This window comes from Zingiber officinale, chromosome 3B, assembly GCF_018446385.1.
Source record: "Zingiber officinale cultivar Zhangliang chromosome 3B, Zo_v1.1, whole genome shotgun sequence".
In the NCBI taxonomy this organism is placed as follows: domain Eukaryota; kingdom Viridiplantae; phylum Streptophyta; class Magnoliopsida; order Zingiberales; family Zingiberaceae; genus Zingiber; species Zingiber officinale.
The window spans coordinates 31179257-31195000 of record NC_055991.1 but is presented as its reverse complement, the minus strand read 5'-3'; the positions used below and the strand labels follow the sequence as shown (position 1 = coordinate 31195000).

Genomic DNA, 15744 nt, shown 5'->3' with positions numbered 1-15744 from the left:
GGTGGAGACCTGGGTTTAACGTCGCCGCTCGACGGTCTTTTAGGCAGGGTTTAAGGTCGTCGCTCGATTGTTGGTGGAGACCTGGGTTTAACGTCGCCGCTCGACGGTCTTCTAGGCAGAGTTTAAGGTCGCCGCTCGATCGTCGGTGGAGACCTGAGTTTAACGTTGCCGCTCGATGGTCTTCTAGGAAGGATTTAAGGTCGTCGCTCGACCGTCGGTGGAGACCTGGGTTTAACGTCGTCGCTCGACGATTTGATGGAGACTCGCCGTTCGGCGATAATTTTACAAACCTTTCGCTTTTGATTTCAATCCTGCAGTCGAAGGGCACAGAAAAATGGAAAATACATGACATTAACTACATCAGCACACCTTTCATCCAGCTCGGTATGGCTGGAGATGGCTCGAGCTCCACGGATGTTCTAGTTGCCGCCCATCTTCATCCTCTAAGTAGTAGGCGCCCGAGCGGAGCTTTTCCACGACCTTGAAGGATCCGACCCAGGGAGCTTCCAGTTTGGTGACGTCACCGACCGACTTCACCTTCTTCCATACGAGGTCCCCGACCTGGAACGACCTCGGAATCACCCTCCTATTGTAGCTTTGCCGCATTCTTTGTTTGTAGGCCATCAGCCGAACGACGGCCTTATCGCGCGCCTCATCCACTAGGTCTAGCTCCAATAGCCTCCGCTCGGCGTTGTTCTCGCTGTAGTTCTGTATCAGGTCGGACTTGACTCCGATCTCGACAGGGACGACTGCTTCGCCTCCATACACCAAGTGGAATGGGGTCACCCCCGTGCCTTCCTTAGGGGTCGTGCGGATTGCCCATAGCACATCGGGGAGCTCGTCCACCCAGCTCCCTCCGATGTGGTCGAGCCGAACCCGCAGGATCCGCAAGATCTCCCGATTGGCGACTTCAGCCTGTCTGTTGCTCTGAGGGTATGCCACGGAGGTGAAGGCCTGCTGAATGTCATACCCCTCGCACCATTCTTTGAGTTTCTGCCTGGCGAACTGTCTACCATTGTCTAAGATGAGTCGACGCGGAATCTCGAACCGACAGATGATGTGCTGCCATATAAACTTCTGGACCATCTGCTCGGTTATTCTCGCCAACGGCTCGGCTTCGACCCACTTGGAGAAATAATCCACTGTGACAAGCAAGAACTTCCGCTGACCTGTCGCCATGGGAAAGGGCCCCACGATGTCCATACCTCATTGGTCGAACGGGCATGATACTGTGGAAGCCTTCATTTCTTCAGTGGGTCGGTGTGAAAGGTTGTGGTACCTCTGGTAGGACAGGCAAGTGGCCACTGTCCGAGCGGCATCTTCCTGTAAGGTAGGCCAAAAATATCCAGCCAACAGAATCTTCCTAGCTAGCGACCGGCCGCCCGGATATCCTCCGCAGGAGCCTTGATGTACTTCTCGCAAAAGGTAGTCAATGTCCTTCGAGCTGACGCACTTAAGCAGAGGTCAGGAGAAAGCTTTCTTGTAGAGCTGATCCCCGATCAGGGTGAAACGACCAGCTCTTCTTCTGAGAAGTCGGGCCTCCTCCCGATCGGATGGGGTAGTTCCCGATCGCAAAAATTTTATCAGCGCAGTCCTCCAATCGCTCGGAAAGGCGAGTCCCTCCTTTCGATCGATGTGCGCCACCAATGTTACTTGCTCGATCGGCTGTGCTATAGTGATTGGCGAGAGTGAGCTCGCTAGTTTGGCCAATTCATCCGCCAATTGGTTCTCGGCTCGGGGGATCTTTTGTATGATTACCTCCTGAAAGTTGGCCTTAACCTTTTCGAAGGCTTCTGCGTAGAGTCTGAGACGCGTGTTGCTTATCTCGAACGTCCCGGTCAACTACTGAGCGGCCAACTGTGAGTTTGAGTGTATGAGGACTTGGATAGCTCCGACATGTCGAGCAGCTTGTAGGCCCGCTAAGAGTGCCTCGTACTCGGCTTCATTATTGGTCACTCGGTAGCCTAGCCGGACGGAAAGCTGCATTCGCTCTTCTTGTGGGGAGATCAGCAGTATTCCAATCCCACTTCCCTATCGAATGGATGACCCATCCACATATATTTTCCAGATCGAGTCGGGTTCAGGATTTTGTACCTCTGTGACGAAATCCGCCAAGGACTACGCTTTGATGGCCGTTCGGGGATGATACTGGATGTCAAATTCGCTGAGTTTTGTTGTCCACTTGATCAACCGTCCTGATGCCTCCGGATTGAGGAGGACTCCTCCCAGAGGACTATTAGTCATCACAATAATTGTGTGCGCTAGGAAGTAAGGGCGGAGTCTCCGAGCGGCGAGTACTAATGCGAAAGCAAACTTCTCAAGACCAGTGTAGCGGGACTCAACGTCTTTTAATATATGACTTAGAAAATACACTGGTTGTTCTTCGTCGTTCTGCCGAACCAACGCCGAGCCGACAGCGTGTTCGGTCGAGGACAGATAGATTCGGAGCGGCTGGCCGGCAGTGGGCTTAGCTAGTATAGGCAGCGAGTTTAGATACGCCTTGAGCCCCTCGAAGGCCCGGTCGCACTCTTCGTCCCACTGGAACTTGGTGGCTCGGCGTAATATCTTGAAGAAGGGTAGGCTCCGGTCGGACGACTTGGAGATGAATCGAGATAATGTTGTTATCCGCCCGGTGAGGCTCTGAGCTTCCTTCAAGTTTCTCGGTGGTGGCATATCTTGGAGCGCTTTTACCTTGCTGGGATTTGCCTCAATGCCCCGCTCGGTGACGATATATCCCAGGAAACGTCCGCTTTTTGCGCCAAACAGACACTTCTGAGGATTTAACTTGATTCCGTACATCCTAAGTGTCTGGCAGGCTTCCATGATATCTGCACAGAGGTCAGCCGCCCAGAGGGATTTGATTAGTATGTCATCGACATATACCTCCATATTGCAGCTGATCTGCCGCCGGAACACCCTGTTCATCAGCCTCTGGTAGGTGGCTCCGACATTCTTCAGTCTGAACGACATCACGTTGTAACAGTAGATTCCATCAACCGTAATAAAGCTGACCTTCTCCTGATCTTCCTTAGCGAGCGGCACTTAGTGGTACCCCTGATACGCGTCCAGCATGCATATCAGCTCGCACCCGACAGTGGAGTCTACCATCTGATGGATCCGGGGCAAGGGATAGAAGTCTTTCGGGCATGCTTTGTTCAAGTCCCGGAAGTCAATGCAAACCCGCCATTTGTTGCCTGGCTTGGAGACGAGCACCACGTTCGCAAGCCAGCTTGGGAACTGAACCTCCCGTATGTGGCCGACCTCCAGGAGTTTCTTGACTTCCGTCCGGATGATCAGGTTCTGCTCAGCACTAAAGTCTCTTTTTCTCTGCTTTACCGGCCTAACGTCCGGTCGGACGTGGAGTTCATGTTGCGCGATGCTTGGAGAGACGCTAGGCAGCTCGTGCGTTGGCCATGCAAAAACGTCATAGTTTTGCTGGAGGCAGTTGATCAGTTCGGCCTTTTGCTCGGCCCCCAAGTCGGACGCTATAAAGGTCGTCGCCTCTGCTCGGCCAGGATGTATCTGCAGTTCTTCCTTTTCCTCGTAAACCAGACTAGGAGGTTTTTCGGTTATGGTGTGTACCTCTAGCCGGGGCGTCTTCCGAGTAGACTTGGCTTCTGTCTTGACCATTTCGACGTAGCATCGCCGAGTGGCCAACTGATCGCCCTTGACTTCTCCTACCCGATCTTCCATCGGAAACTTGATCTTCTGACAGAAGGTTGAGACGACCGCTCGGAATTCATTGAGGGTCGATCGGCCCAGAATGACGTTGTAAGCGGAGGCAGCGTTTACTACAATGAAGTTCATGGTCCTTGTCCTTCTGAGGGGTTCCTCCCCAAGTGATATGACCAACTTGATTTGGCCGATCGGTTGGATTTCATTGCCGGTAAACCCATACAGAGGGGTTGTCATTGGCAGCAACTCGACACGGTCGATCTGGAGTTGATCGAACACCTTCTTAAAGATGATGTTGACCGAGCTCCCTGTATCAATGAATATGCGGTGAATAATATAGTTGGCAATTACCGCTCGGATGATGAGGGCGTCGTCATGTGACACTTCGACTCCTTCGAGATCTCTGGGGTCGAAGCTGATCTCGGGCCCGCTCGCCTTCTCCTTGCTGCAGCCTATAGCGTGGATCTCTAGCCGTCGGGCGTATGACTTTCGAGCTCGGTTGGAGTCTCCGTCGGTCGGTCCTCCGGCGATAATGTTGATCTTACCCCGCGCAGCGTTGCTTCTATTCTCCTCCTCCCGAGCGGTCGGTCGGCTCTGCTCATGCGAAGCTCGGATATGGTCGTCACTCCTCGGCTGTCGATGGTGTTGCCGCTCGGGTGATCGCCCGGTCTCCTCCCGCCGTCCAATGCTCTGACGCCTATGCCGTCGGTCGGGGGAAGGTGATCGCCGGTGATAACTTCTAGGGGCCGCTTGAGCGACCGAGGGGAATCTACGACAATCGCGGGTGATGTGGGTTGCCGACTAATGGAAAGCACAAAACATAGGGGTCCATACTGTAGGACCGATGCGGCCGGCTAGAAGGGGGGGGGGGTTGAATAGCCCTGAAAAATCAAACACAACCCTTTCTCGTACGATTAAGCTAACACATAAAAAATAGATTAAACAGAAAATAAAGCATAAAAACGAGGCACCGAATTTGACTTGGTTACAACCGGGGAGGTTGTTAATCCAAGGATGAAGATCGCACTAAGAGCTCCTTCAGGCGGAGAAGCCTCGTTTACAGCAGTGTAAGCACAGAAAGACAGAAGCTAAACTAAACAGTGGAAGCACACAAGTGTTGTTTACAATTTCTGAACTAATGAAGAGCTTCTGGACCAAGGCTATATTTAGAGCCTTGGTCGGGGCGCCTGGAAGGGTTCCGGGCGCCCTGGGGGGATAAAGTTTTATCCCCCAATGTTCAGATCGCGTAAATCGCAATCTTGGTCAAAATCAGGGTCCGGGCGCCCAGATTGGTTCCGGGCGCCCCGGAGCAAAAAGTCAACTACGGTTGACTTTTTGTCCGGGACCACTTCTCCGTTAAGTCCCGTTTGGTCCGGGTCTTACGCTCCGGATCCGCTGATTAGGTGATCTCGACATCCGGAATAGGGCTCACCGAACCCATCTTCCGGTCTTCTCGAGCGTGCTTCCTCGGCTTCTCGTCCCTCGGGCTGCGTGTCCTTCTCGTCCACCAACAGTACTCATCCGTAGACTTGCCCCGATCGCACCCCATGCCGACCTTCGCGCTTGCGTCTCTTGCTCCCCGAGCAATCTTCCGCTCGGCTTTCGTACCTCGGAACCATCGCACTTCCTTCTCGTCCACGGTGTACTCTTCCACGCCTCGTCCCTCGGACGCGTCGATCCTTCTCGCTTGCGTCTTCCGCCGAGTACGTGCTCCTAAGCTCCCGCACACTTAGACACAAGGTTAGAAAACAACATAACCTAACTTAACTTGTTGATCACACCAAAACCAACCTTGGGGTTCCAACAATCTCCCCCTTTTTGGTGTGATCAACCCAAGTTAAGCTAGGGTTAACTAGACAAAAAATAAACTAACTAAATTTACAATTTAGTGCACAAAGATAGAAAAAAATAGTTTTAGGCTACCTCCCCCTAGACCTATACTTATCCTTCTCCCCCTTTGATCACAAAAAAAATGGGGTTCTAAAACAAATCTAAGGGTTAAAGACTTAGAAAATTTTGAAAAGCTACCTTAAAAAAATTTCTAAGTCAAAAGATTCTAAGTTAGAAAAAGAATTTTGCAATCAATAAAACTTAATTAAATATTTTGAAAAATATTTTTGAATCAATAAACGCAGAATAAATTCTAAGTAAAATTTTAAGTAAAAGAATTTTGAGATTTATTTTATTTATTTATTATTATTTTTTTTTAAGATTTTAACTTAGGAAAAAATAGTTTTTGAAAATTTTTCTAAACACTCTAAGTAAAAGTTATTTTTGAAAATAGAATTTAAAAAAAAACCAATTATTTAAAAAAATTTAAGTCAAAATTTTGAACCATGTTTGAATAACTTTTTAAAGCATTAAATAATTCTAGTATTAATGCTTTATTAATTAAACATTTATTTCAATATTTGGCTTCCAGGCAGTGGCGAGGCACTAGGCCTTCTTGGTTATTGGAGCAACAACCACTTTCTAGTCAAAGCCCATAAAGAAATTTTTGTTTAATTTTCTCACTTAAAGCGCTAACTTTGATTTTAAAATTTACACTAAGCAAGATTTAGGAACCCAATAAAGGTTCCAACCTACTGGATTAACTAAAAATTTCTTAGGGACATATTTTCTAGAGATATTTTTAATTTGTCCCTGGTGATATCTATAATACCAATTCAAATTATTGAACCTTCTAAAATTGGTTTTAGATGAGCAAGCAGAGTTTTTCAAGTTTTCTACTTGAATTTTTAAATTTTGAATTTCTAATTTTAATTTTTCATTTTCTAAATTTGATTTATCTAGCATTTCTAACGGACAAGATGTAGCTAATATTGCTTTTAAATCTTTATTTTCATTTTCTAATTTGCAGCAATCTTTTGTTAAAATTTTAATGAATTTAAACATTTTATTAGGAGGAAGAGATCGTACCTCACTTACCTTGTCGATCTCGTTGTCGGTTTCTCCCCCTGAACTGCTGCTTTCGATGGCTCCCCCTTCATTGATGCTTTCGATGCTCATTTCGGAAGAGCTTGATTCGCGATCGTCGTCTTGATGACTCGCCATTAACGCGAGCCCGGAGAACTCCTCGACTTCTGATTCCGACGACGTATCGTCCCACGTCGCTTTTAGGGCCTTGCGATTTTGGATAGGCTTCTTACCCTTGTCCTTCCCGTTGTTCTTCAGTTTAGGGCAATTGTCCTTGACGTGCCCTTCTTCATCGCAATGGTAGCAGCGGATGGTTCTTTTCTTTCTTCCCTGCGGATGGTTAGATTTCCTAGATTTACAAATATTTTTAAATCGTCTTACCATCATTACCATTTCCTCGTCGTCGAGAGAAGATTCTGACTCAGGTTCGTCTCTCGAAGCTTTAAGGGCGACATTATTCTTGGGCTCCTTCGGACCTGCACATCTTGACTCATGCACTTCAAAAGTTGAAAAGAATTCATCTAATGAAATTTTTTCTAGATCTTTTGAAATGTAAAAAGCATCTACTAGTGATGCCCATTTTGAGTTTCTAGGAAAGGAATTTAGGGCATACCTTAGCGAATCTCGGTTACTTACCTCTTCTACGAGATTCGTAAGTCTGGTGATGAGTTCCTGAATCCTCGAGTGTAGATGTGCAATTGTTTCACCTTCTTCAAATCGGAGGTTTGTAAGCTGGTTACGAAGTAAATCCCGTCTTGCAAGTTTGGCTTCGGATGTTCCTTCGTGTAACTCAAGGAATTTCTCCCAAAGCTCCTTTGCCGAGTTGTAGGTACCGACTCGATTGACTTCTTGTGTTGGAAGTACACTTAGCAGATGAAATTCTGCTTTCTTGTTTGCCACGTGGTCAGCCTGCTCCTTCTTTGACCATTGATTTCTTGCTTTGCCCTCTGGTGCTTCATAGCCAAATTCCATTGTTAGTAATAAATCATAATCTGTTTCAAGAAATACCTCCATTCGCTTTTTCCAGCTAGCGAAGTCCCCTTCGAATTTTGGTGCGTGGATGTTGGATCCGGCCATCTTGTTGCTTCGTTCCTGAAGCGCCTCGGCTCTGATACCACTTGTAGGACCGATGCGGCCGGGTAGAAGGGGGGGTTGAATAGCCCTGAAAAATCAAACACAACCCTTTCTCGTACGATTAAGCTAACACATAAAAAATAGATTAAACAGAAAATAAAGCATAAAAACGAGGCACCGAATTTAACTTGGTTACAACCGGGGAGGTTGTTAATCCAAGGATGAAGATCGCACTAAGAGCTCCTTCAGGCGGAGAAGCCTCGTTTACAGCAGTGTAAGCACATAAAGACAGAAGCTAAACTAAACAGTGGAAGCACACAAGTGTTGTTTACAATTTCTGAACTAATGAAGAGCTTCTGGACCAAGGCTATATTTATAGCCTTGGTCGGGGCGCCTGGAAGGGTTCCGGGCGCCCTGGGGGGATAAAGTTTTATCCCCCAACGTTCAGATCGCGTAAATCGCGCTCTTGGTCAAAATTACAGGTCCGGGCGCCCCGGTCAGTTCCGGGCGCCCCGGACCCCGAAAGTCAACACAGTTGACTTTTTTATCCGGGACCACTTCTCTGGTTCAGTCCCGCCTCGGTCCGGTTCTTCCTCTCCGGATCCGCTTGATTGGGTGATCTCTGACATCCGGAATAGGGCTCACCCGAACCCATCTTCCGGTCTTCTCGAGCGTGCTTCCCTCCGGCTTCTCGTCCCTCGGAATTGCCGTGTGTCCCTTCTCGTCCACCAGCGTATTCATCCGTAGACTTCGTCCCTTGATCGCACCCCATGCCGACCTTCGCGCTAGCTGCGTCTCTTGCTCCCCGAGCAATCTTCCGCTCCGGCTTTCGTACCTCGGAACCATCGCGCGCACTTCCTTCTCGTCCGCCGGTGTACTCTTCCGCAGCGCCTCGTCCCTCGGACGCACCGCGTGCCGTCCTTCTCGCTAGCTGCGTCTTCCGCTCGAGTACCTGTGCTCCTAAGCTCCTGCACACTTAGACACAAGGTTAGAAAACAACAGAACCTAACTTAACTTGTTGATCACACCAAAACCAACCTTGGGGTTCCAACACATACCTTTCCCCTTAGCTTTGGCTGCTCGGAGGCCACATGCTGGACGGCGTGTGGCCTTACTTCCTGATGTGGCTGTGTTCCTTCAGCTCGGGGCCCTTTGGTGGCTGTTGGCTGGTCGGTGGCCTTTGCTCGGCCGACGCCGATGGTTCTGATGGCGCTTCCTTCCTTATAGTCGTCTGGGCTTCCTCCACGTTTATGTACTCGTTAGCCTTCTTTAGCATATGGTCGTAGTCTCGGGGTGGCTTCCTGACAAGCGATCGGAAGAAGTCTCTGTCCACGTGCCCTTGCGTGAACGCGTTCATCATGGTCTCGGACGTGACCGAGGGAATATCTATCGCCACCTGGTTGAAGCGTTGGATATAGGCTCGGAGAGTCTCTCTTGGCCCTTGCTTCACGGAGAACAGACTAACGCTTGTCTTTTGATAGCACCTGTTGCTCGCGAAGTGGAGAAAAGTCGTTCGGAAGTCCTTGAAACTTCGAATCGATCCGTCCGGCAACCTCCGAAACCAACGTTGTGCCGAGCCGGATAATGTGGTGAGGAAGACCCGGCACTTGACCTCGTCAGTATATTGATGGAGAGTAGCAGCATTATCGAACTTTCCGAGATGGTCGTCTGGGTTAGTCGACCTGTTATACTCTTCGATTGCCAAGGGAGCGTAGTGCCTCGGCAGTGGATCTTGCAGAATTGCCTCGGAGAATTGCCGGTTGATCTGCTAGGGAGACGGATCAGGTCGGGACGCTTTGCCCTTTCTTGAGTCTCGGATGGGAGCTTCGTCCGAGGAAGAGCCCTTTTCCTGGTTGGCCTGAGCGATCTTTGAGAGCGTCTGAAATAGTACCCGGTGAAATGGAATGGGCACGAGTGGAGCATCTCCATGAGTGTCGGTCGGCATTTTATTCTGCCCCCAGATGGAAAGCTGCTCCGGTCGGTCTTCGTGCGCCGCTCGACCCCCAAGGCAGACGTCGCTTGTTGCGCCAACCGATCGGCTAGTGCCTTTTGCTACGGCTGCTCAACTATTTTTGTTGCTCGTACTTGAATGGGCGCGTCAAGCTCCTCTTGAGTGAGCGTCACAGTGTGGAGACGTTCAGCTTCTTCCATCTTTTCGACTCGGATCCAGGTGCGTTCCCACAGACGGCGCCAAATTTGATCCTGTTCGAATCGAAGAGGTGGATGCTAGGGATGCGACGCTCTTGTTGACTCTGCGTGAACCTCCTGCTAATGTGGACCTGCAACCACAAGACGTCAGTGCCGAGCTGGGGAGGGGTTCCTCGGTGATGGCCCTCCGACGCTCAAGTCAGATCTCCGGCGAAGAAGTGAAGTAGAGAAATGAGAGCAGCAACGTAATAGTAGCTACAGTAGAATGAGCATACCTCCGATGAAGTTTGGGGCTCCTTATATAGAGCCCCTGGGAGCGTGCGTGCATGCTTGTCGAGGCGTGCATGCCTCTTAAAGCTTACCATGAAAGGGCGTGGCAGTAAAGCGTCTCTGACACCATACCTTAACAGCCCGAGCACATCTATGACAAGACAGCGGAAGCTTATACCGTACGATCCTCTGCCTGACCATGCCGCCAACCATGTCGTTTGTCGGCGACACGAATTCCTAGAAGGATATCACCAGCTGCTTCTTTTGTCTGTTACCGGGCAGAGCGGGAGAGCCGCTCGGCTAGTTTGCTGTCTAGCTGCTACCGCGGTCGGGCCGAGCGTGATGTCCGCTCGGCCGATGGTCTACTATCTTGGCTTCGTCCTAGGCGAGGGAGCCATGCCTACTTGGTCGGGGATGTGTCCGTTGTTCGGCCTCCGTTCCTCCATACTTGGGCCTTTTGAGCGTCGGAAGCTCGGTATCTAGCCGAGCTGTCGTAGTGTCGGGTCGGATATCCCCCGCGCTGATCTGGCAGATGGGTCACCCGATCAGACGAACTTCCGGGACGCTGGCACCCTGACCTTCTGCCAGGCGGGCCTCACCTTACCACTGGATCAGTTGCCTTTGTTCCTTTCTCACAGTTCGCCACTCAGTAAAGTTCATAGCTACATGCTAAAAAAGAAGAAAATAAATAAATTTCTGAATTATATAAGCATACATCGAAATAATGTTGATAAGTTTGGAGCAAAAACAAATCCATAAAAAATCATATCATTTTTTTTAAAAAAAGTCCATAGTTCTATGGCTCCTATGTAATAAATATCATATCAACACAAGAGAAAAAACTGCTCATTAACTGAATTATAATACAACCACAAGTTTTGGAAAGCCAGAACAAACAAGTACACTTATATCTCCAACACATTTAAAGGATACTTACTTAGGCATGTGAGCTTATGCATTAAGAAAAGAATTAATTTGTTGCAAATCATGGAACCAATGAATATATTCACTATTCATCAAACAATTAATGAAGACAATATCAAGTCCTCCTGCAGATGGGCAAAACCATGAAGAAATGAAATGAAAACACTTCAATCATTTGGATTTGGTGGCACAGGAAGAATGCCTTTGTGTCTACTTGGAAATCAAAACAAGGAATTATGGATGAGAATTGAATACAGGTTTATCTTTAAATTGAATTTATACAAGAAATGAAAATGCAAATACAAAGGAAACAGAACATTGTAATATCATTCAAAGAAAGAAAGTAAATAGAATAAACTTTTGCTGATTGAGAACCAACTTCTTGTAGTATGATGATATCCACATTAAAAATCAGTATTTCTTATCAATATGCACATAGTAAGTTGCCCTCAATATAAATTATTTTATTTAACTTCATTTTGTTCGCAGATCAAAACTTTGCAATAAAGATTGGTTGGAGGACTCTTTTCTTATACGACCCTAATGACCATGAATGTGAGGCTCATAGGTGAGACTTGACCCTTGAGCTGCTCATAACATTCTGAAAAAGGACCTAACATGAGAAAGTTTTTAGGATGCAAACTAGAAACAAAAGACCTAATGGAAAAAAAAACACATTCAAATAGTGTAGTTGCATGGTTCGTAGTAATTAATCTTTCTCACTAGTAGAATCCATGTCAATTACTAAACAATTCAAGCAGGTGATCATTTTGAAAAGCGTTCACTTCTTTGATGAAATATATCAACCAGGACCAAATTTGTAACTTTAATAATTAGCTTTTTGTCAAATAGTTGTGCCAGTAAATGAGTGCCATACACGTGACTGAAAGTTCTAAACTACAAATATTCAATAACAAAAATACCAGTAATCACAAGAATTGTAAGGATATCCCCGACCCTCGACACCTTCAAATTATTTTTTATGATCTGAATGCAGTATCTTCTTCCAAGAGCTGCAATGATGGAAATTACCACTCGATTAAAAATGCAAAAAGTAGAAGCCAGCATACAACAACTTATGCAATACTTAGACGTGAACATGAAAACATAGACTCAAATCATGAAGATCCACTAAAAACAGAAATGTGGGACCTTGGAAAGAATTTAAATTCCTTCTACATCTAAGTTCCATTTCTTCAATATTCTCTATTTTTTATATCTCCTATCTTAGCCACGACAATTTCAAACTGATTCACTATTCTTTTTCATTATGGCTTTTCACCTAGGTTGCTATCAGAAAGAATCTAACAAAATCATTTGAAATATGAGCTTTAGGACACTCATCTTAGAATATATTCACAACGGAAGATAGTATCCAATTCCTCTTGTCAGGAAATCATCAGTAGCCAACTAGAGTGGTTAACAAGTTGCAAGTGGCATAATCTCTCCACTGTCAAATCTTGTTTGTTTCTTTTTTTTTTTTGTAATATTCCTGTGAACCAGTAAATTATTGGAGAGGATCTGCTTTGCAAGAATGGTCCACAATTCCTTGAACAAGGATTAGGCTAAGGAAGATATGAGGGAGAAGAATGAAAGTGAAACAAAATGTACATCAATGATTGAGCTCCATGGTTTTTTTTTTACCTCCTATCCTTCCATCTAACTTCCATCTAAGTAATTAAACCCAATAACACTTCGTAAATGATGCATATTATTAAGTTATGATAAGAAAGAGTGATCTTAGAAAGTAACAGATGACCATTCCAAATCGCAGGAAACTAAAAACATGATAGCATGCCCATTGCCCAAGCAATAACAGATGAACATTCCTAGTTCTATACGTCAGAAAATATCAGATGGAAAAGAGGCCAGCAGAATCCACATGTTAGCCAGAACTCCAAAACCTTACAATCGACCGCAGAGTAATACCCTTTCACCAAAACCATTCAGAGAAAACAATTAGGCTTTTTCTCGATCCAATTAAGCGAAACAGCATAACCGCTGAAAAGATTCCTATGTATCCACAAATCATGGAAATTAAACAGATCATTTAGAATCAAAGATTGAATGGCTACCCACCGCCTTCTCTCGAGCTCCGAGGCCGATGCGATACCCACACCGAGCGACATAGTTAAGTGGCGATGAAACCGATGCGATACCCACACCTGAAAGCTAGCTCGAGCGGAGGCTGGAGACGAGGAATCGTCGATCCGGCGAGTGTTCGGAAGCCGGCAACGAGGGAGGGAGAGAGTAACACAGGAAGGTACGGATATCGCATTATCAGTGTTTGAAAATTCAATCTGACGATCAACTTAAAATATTAGTTTCCTTTATAAATTACGATTTAAATTATTTATTTACGCAGAGATTTGATAATAAAATAAAAAAGGGTGAACCTTTTCTTATATTTTCTTTTTACACAAAAAATCTCTCTCACTCTATTCATGAATAACTTCATTAAGTCCACTCGGATGAATCTAGTGGCTACTCAAATAGATCTAATGGTTAGCGTATGAGATATTGTCATCATGAGTTCTAGGGTTCGAATCTCGGTAAAGCTGAGGTAAATATCTCCCTTATGTGCTAGTCACTATTCCAAAGACTAGTAGCCACCCGTGATTTACCTCTTCCGTATTGGACCTGGTACAGATTGACAGGGGTACATCATATTCGTCTTTTGTCATCATGAATAGCTTCATTAAATTAATGATATTTTTAAAGATTGAAAGTTGATTATTTTTTATAAATAAAAGTATCGATTGAGAGATTATGATCAAGATGTTTCGGTTTAATTAAAAGAAATGAAATTGATGTGGAGATGGTTTAGGGTAGGAGAGGAATTAAGGGAAAAGGAAGGGGCAATTTGGGAAAGTGACGAGGTAGGGCTTTAAGGGAGAAAGAACACTGTAATAAGGGTTTTTTTTTCTCCTTCGTGGTTTTGGCTTCGCCGCCGCCAACAGGAGCCAAGGTGGTCATCTTCTTCTTTCTCTCACGCTCCTCGTCGGCTGCTGGCTATTCCCCTCCTCTTCTTCCTTCGGTTGCCGCCACAAAGACCTTGTGGAAGAGGCCATCTTCGCTGCCTCCAACCCGATGTTGGCGACGACCACCTCTGACTGCCTCCTCCCCTTCCCACTCTAACAATGCCGGTCTCTACCTCCTTCTCTCTTCCCGCGGCTAGCACGACTGCCAATCATCTATCCTCACCTTAGCCGCCTCACCGTTGACCCGCTAGTGTCTGTGTCGCCCCCATGGCCGGACCTACACACTCGCTGCCGGCTTCGTCGAGACCCTCCTCCCTAGCTGTCCCCTAGCATGGATCCGATTACTACGACCGTTGTCGCCGATCTGACCATATCGCGCTTCCGTCGTGTGCTGGCCTTTGAGCCATCACTGTGTTCTGGCCTTCGAGCAGAGTTTATGTTTCGACCTCCGCACTGACCTAGGTTGTGTGTCGTGTTTTGATCCTCGTGCAACTATTACTATCCGACCTGTGTGTCGTTATTGTATTTTGGTCTGCGTGCCATTATCACAGCCCGACCTGTGTGCCACTATCATATCCCTACCTGCGTGCCAATGTCATAACCCGGCCTACGTATCGAGGTCGCATTCGGTTTCGTGCCACCGCATCCGGCTTCACGTTATCAGATCCAGCTCTTCGTCTGGCTCTGAGTCACCTGCTATTCCGGGTCGCAATAACTTGAGCAGTGTCCCATCCGAGGGTGCCGCCTGGGCCAGGGTATATTTTCCGTACTCGCCCCTCATTTCTTTTATTATTATATTATTAGCCTGTTACTTATATATTCGTTAGATCTGCCTCGAGCCTCAGGATACCAGAGACCGGGGCGACTCAATCGCTAACTGCAGGTAGCATTGACCAGAGGACTTTTGAAGACTTGGTCAACACAGAAGCCATCTTAGCACACCACCCCCTTCGGGACATCGCGATTCGGTCAACATTCCATCCAACTCACCTGGCGGTCCATCTGACTCAGATTCCGGACAGGATCAGAACCCATTCAAGTAAATACAATACGTAAGTAGCAAACAACACAGAACAATGTGTTGGCACCCCAAGATTATTTTGATATGATCAAACAAGTTAAGTTAGGTCATGTTGTGTTTAACCTTGTGTCTAAGTGTGCAGGAACTTAGGAGCACAAGAAGTCTAGCAAAAGACGCAGTTAGCGAGAAGGATGACACGGGAGAGATCTGGGCTCGATGCATCTGAGGGACGAGGTGCTGCGGAAGAGTACGCGGGCGGACGAGAAGGAGGCACGCAACGTTCCCAAGGGACGAGAAGCCGGAGCGAAAGGTTGCTCGAGAAGGCTGGAAGTTGGGTTCGGGTGAGCCATATTCCGGATGGCCGAAATCACCCAAGCGAGCGGAGCCGAAGCGGAAGATCCGGACCGAGGCGAGCAAAACCGGAGTAGAGGGCCCGGACCAAAAAAGTCAACCAGGTTGACTTTTTGGGTCCGGACGTCCGAACCCTTCCGAGCGCCCAAAACTCAAATATTATCATATTCGACGTGGACTTTGATCAACGCGTCGGGAATAGAATTCTATCTCACTTCAGGCACCTGGAATCCTTCTAGGCGTCCCGACCAAGACTATAAATACAACCTTGGTCCAGAAGCTAGAGAACAACAAGTATTCTTGCATCAACATTTGTACGCATCTTAGGTTTCATTTAGCTTCTCATTTTCTATGCTTACACTATTGTAAAGAGGTTTTTTCACC

The 15744-nt window shown here is 47.0% G+C and overlaps 2 long non-coding RNA genes across 2 annotated transcripts; one reads left to right on the top strand and one right to left on the bottom strand.

The window, feature by feature from the left end:
- Positions 1-11840: 11840 nt before the first annotated feature.
- On the bottom strand, positions 11841-13303 carry LOC122056312. The gene is made up of 2 exons (XR_006133111.1): positions 13087-13303; positions 11841-12020 (listed from the first exon to the last, which is right to left on the bottom strand). It is a non-coding gene; the product is annotated as an uncharacterized LOC122056312 (long non-coding RNA).
- A 614-nt stretch (positions 13304-13917) lies between these two features.
- On the top strand, positions 13918-15209 carry LOC121968181. The gene is made up of 3 exons (XR_006107983.1): positions 13918-14743; positions 14834-15040; positions 15152-15209. It is a non-coding gene; the product is annotated as an uncharacterized LOC121968181 (long non-coding RNA).
- The last annotated feature ends 535 nt before the right edge of the window (positions 15210-15744 follow it).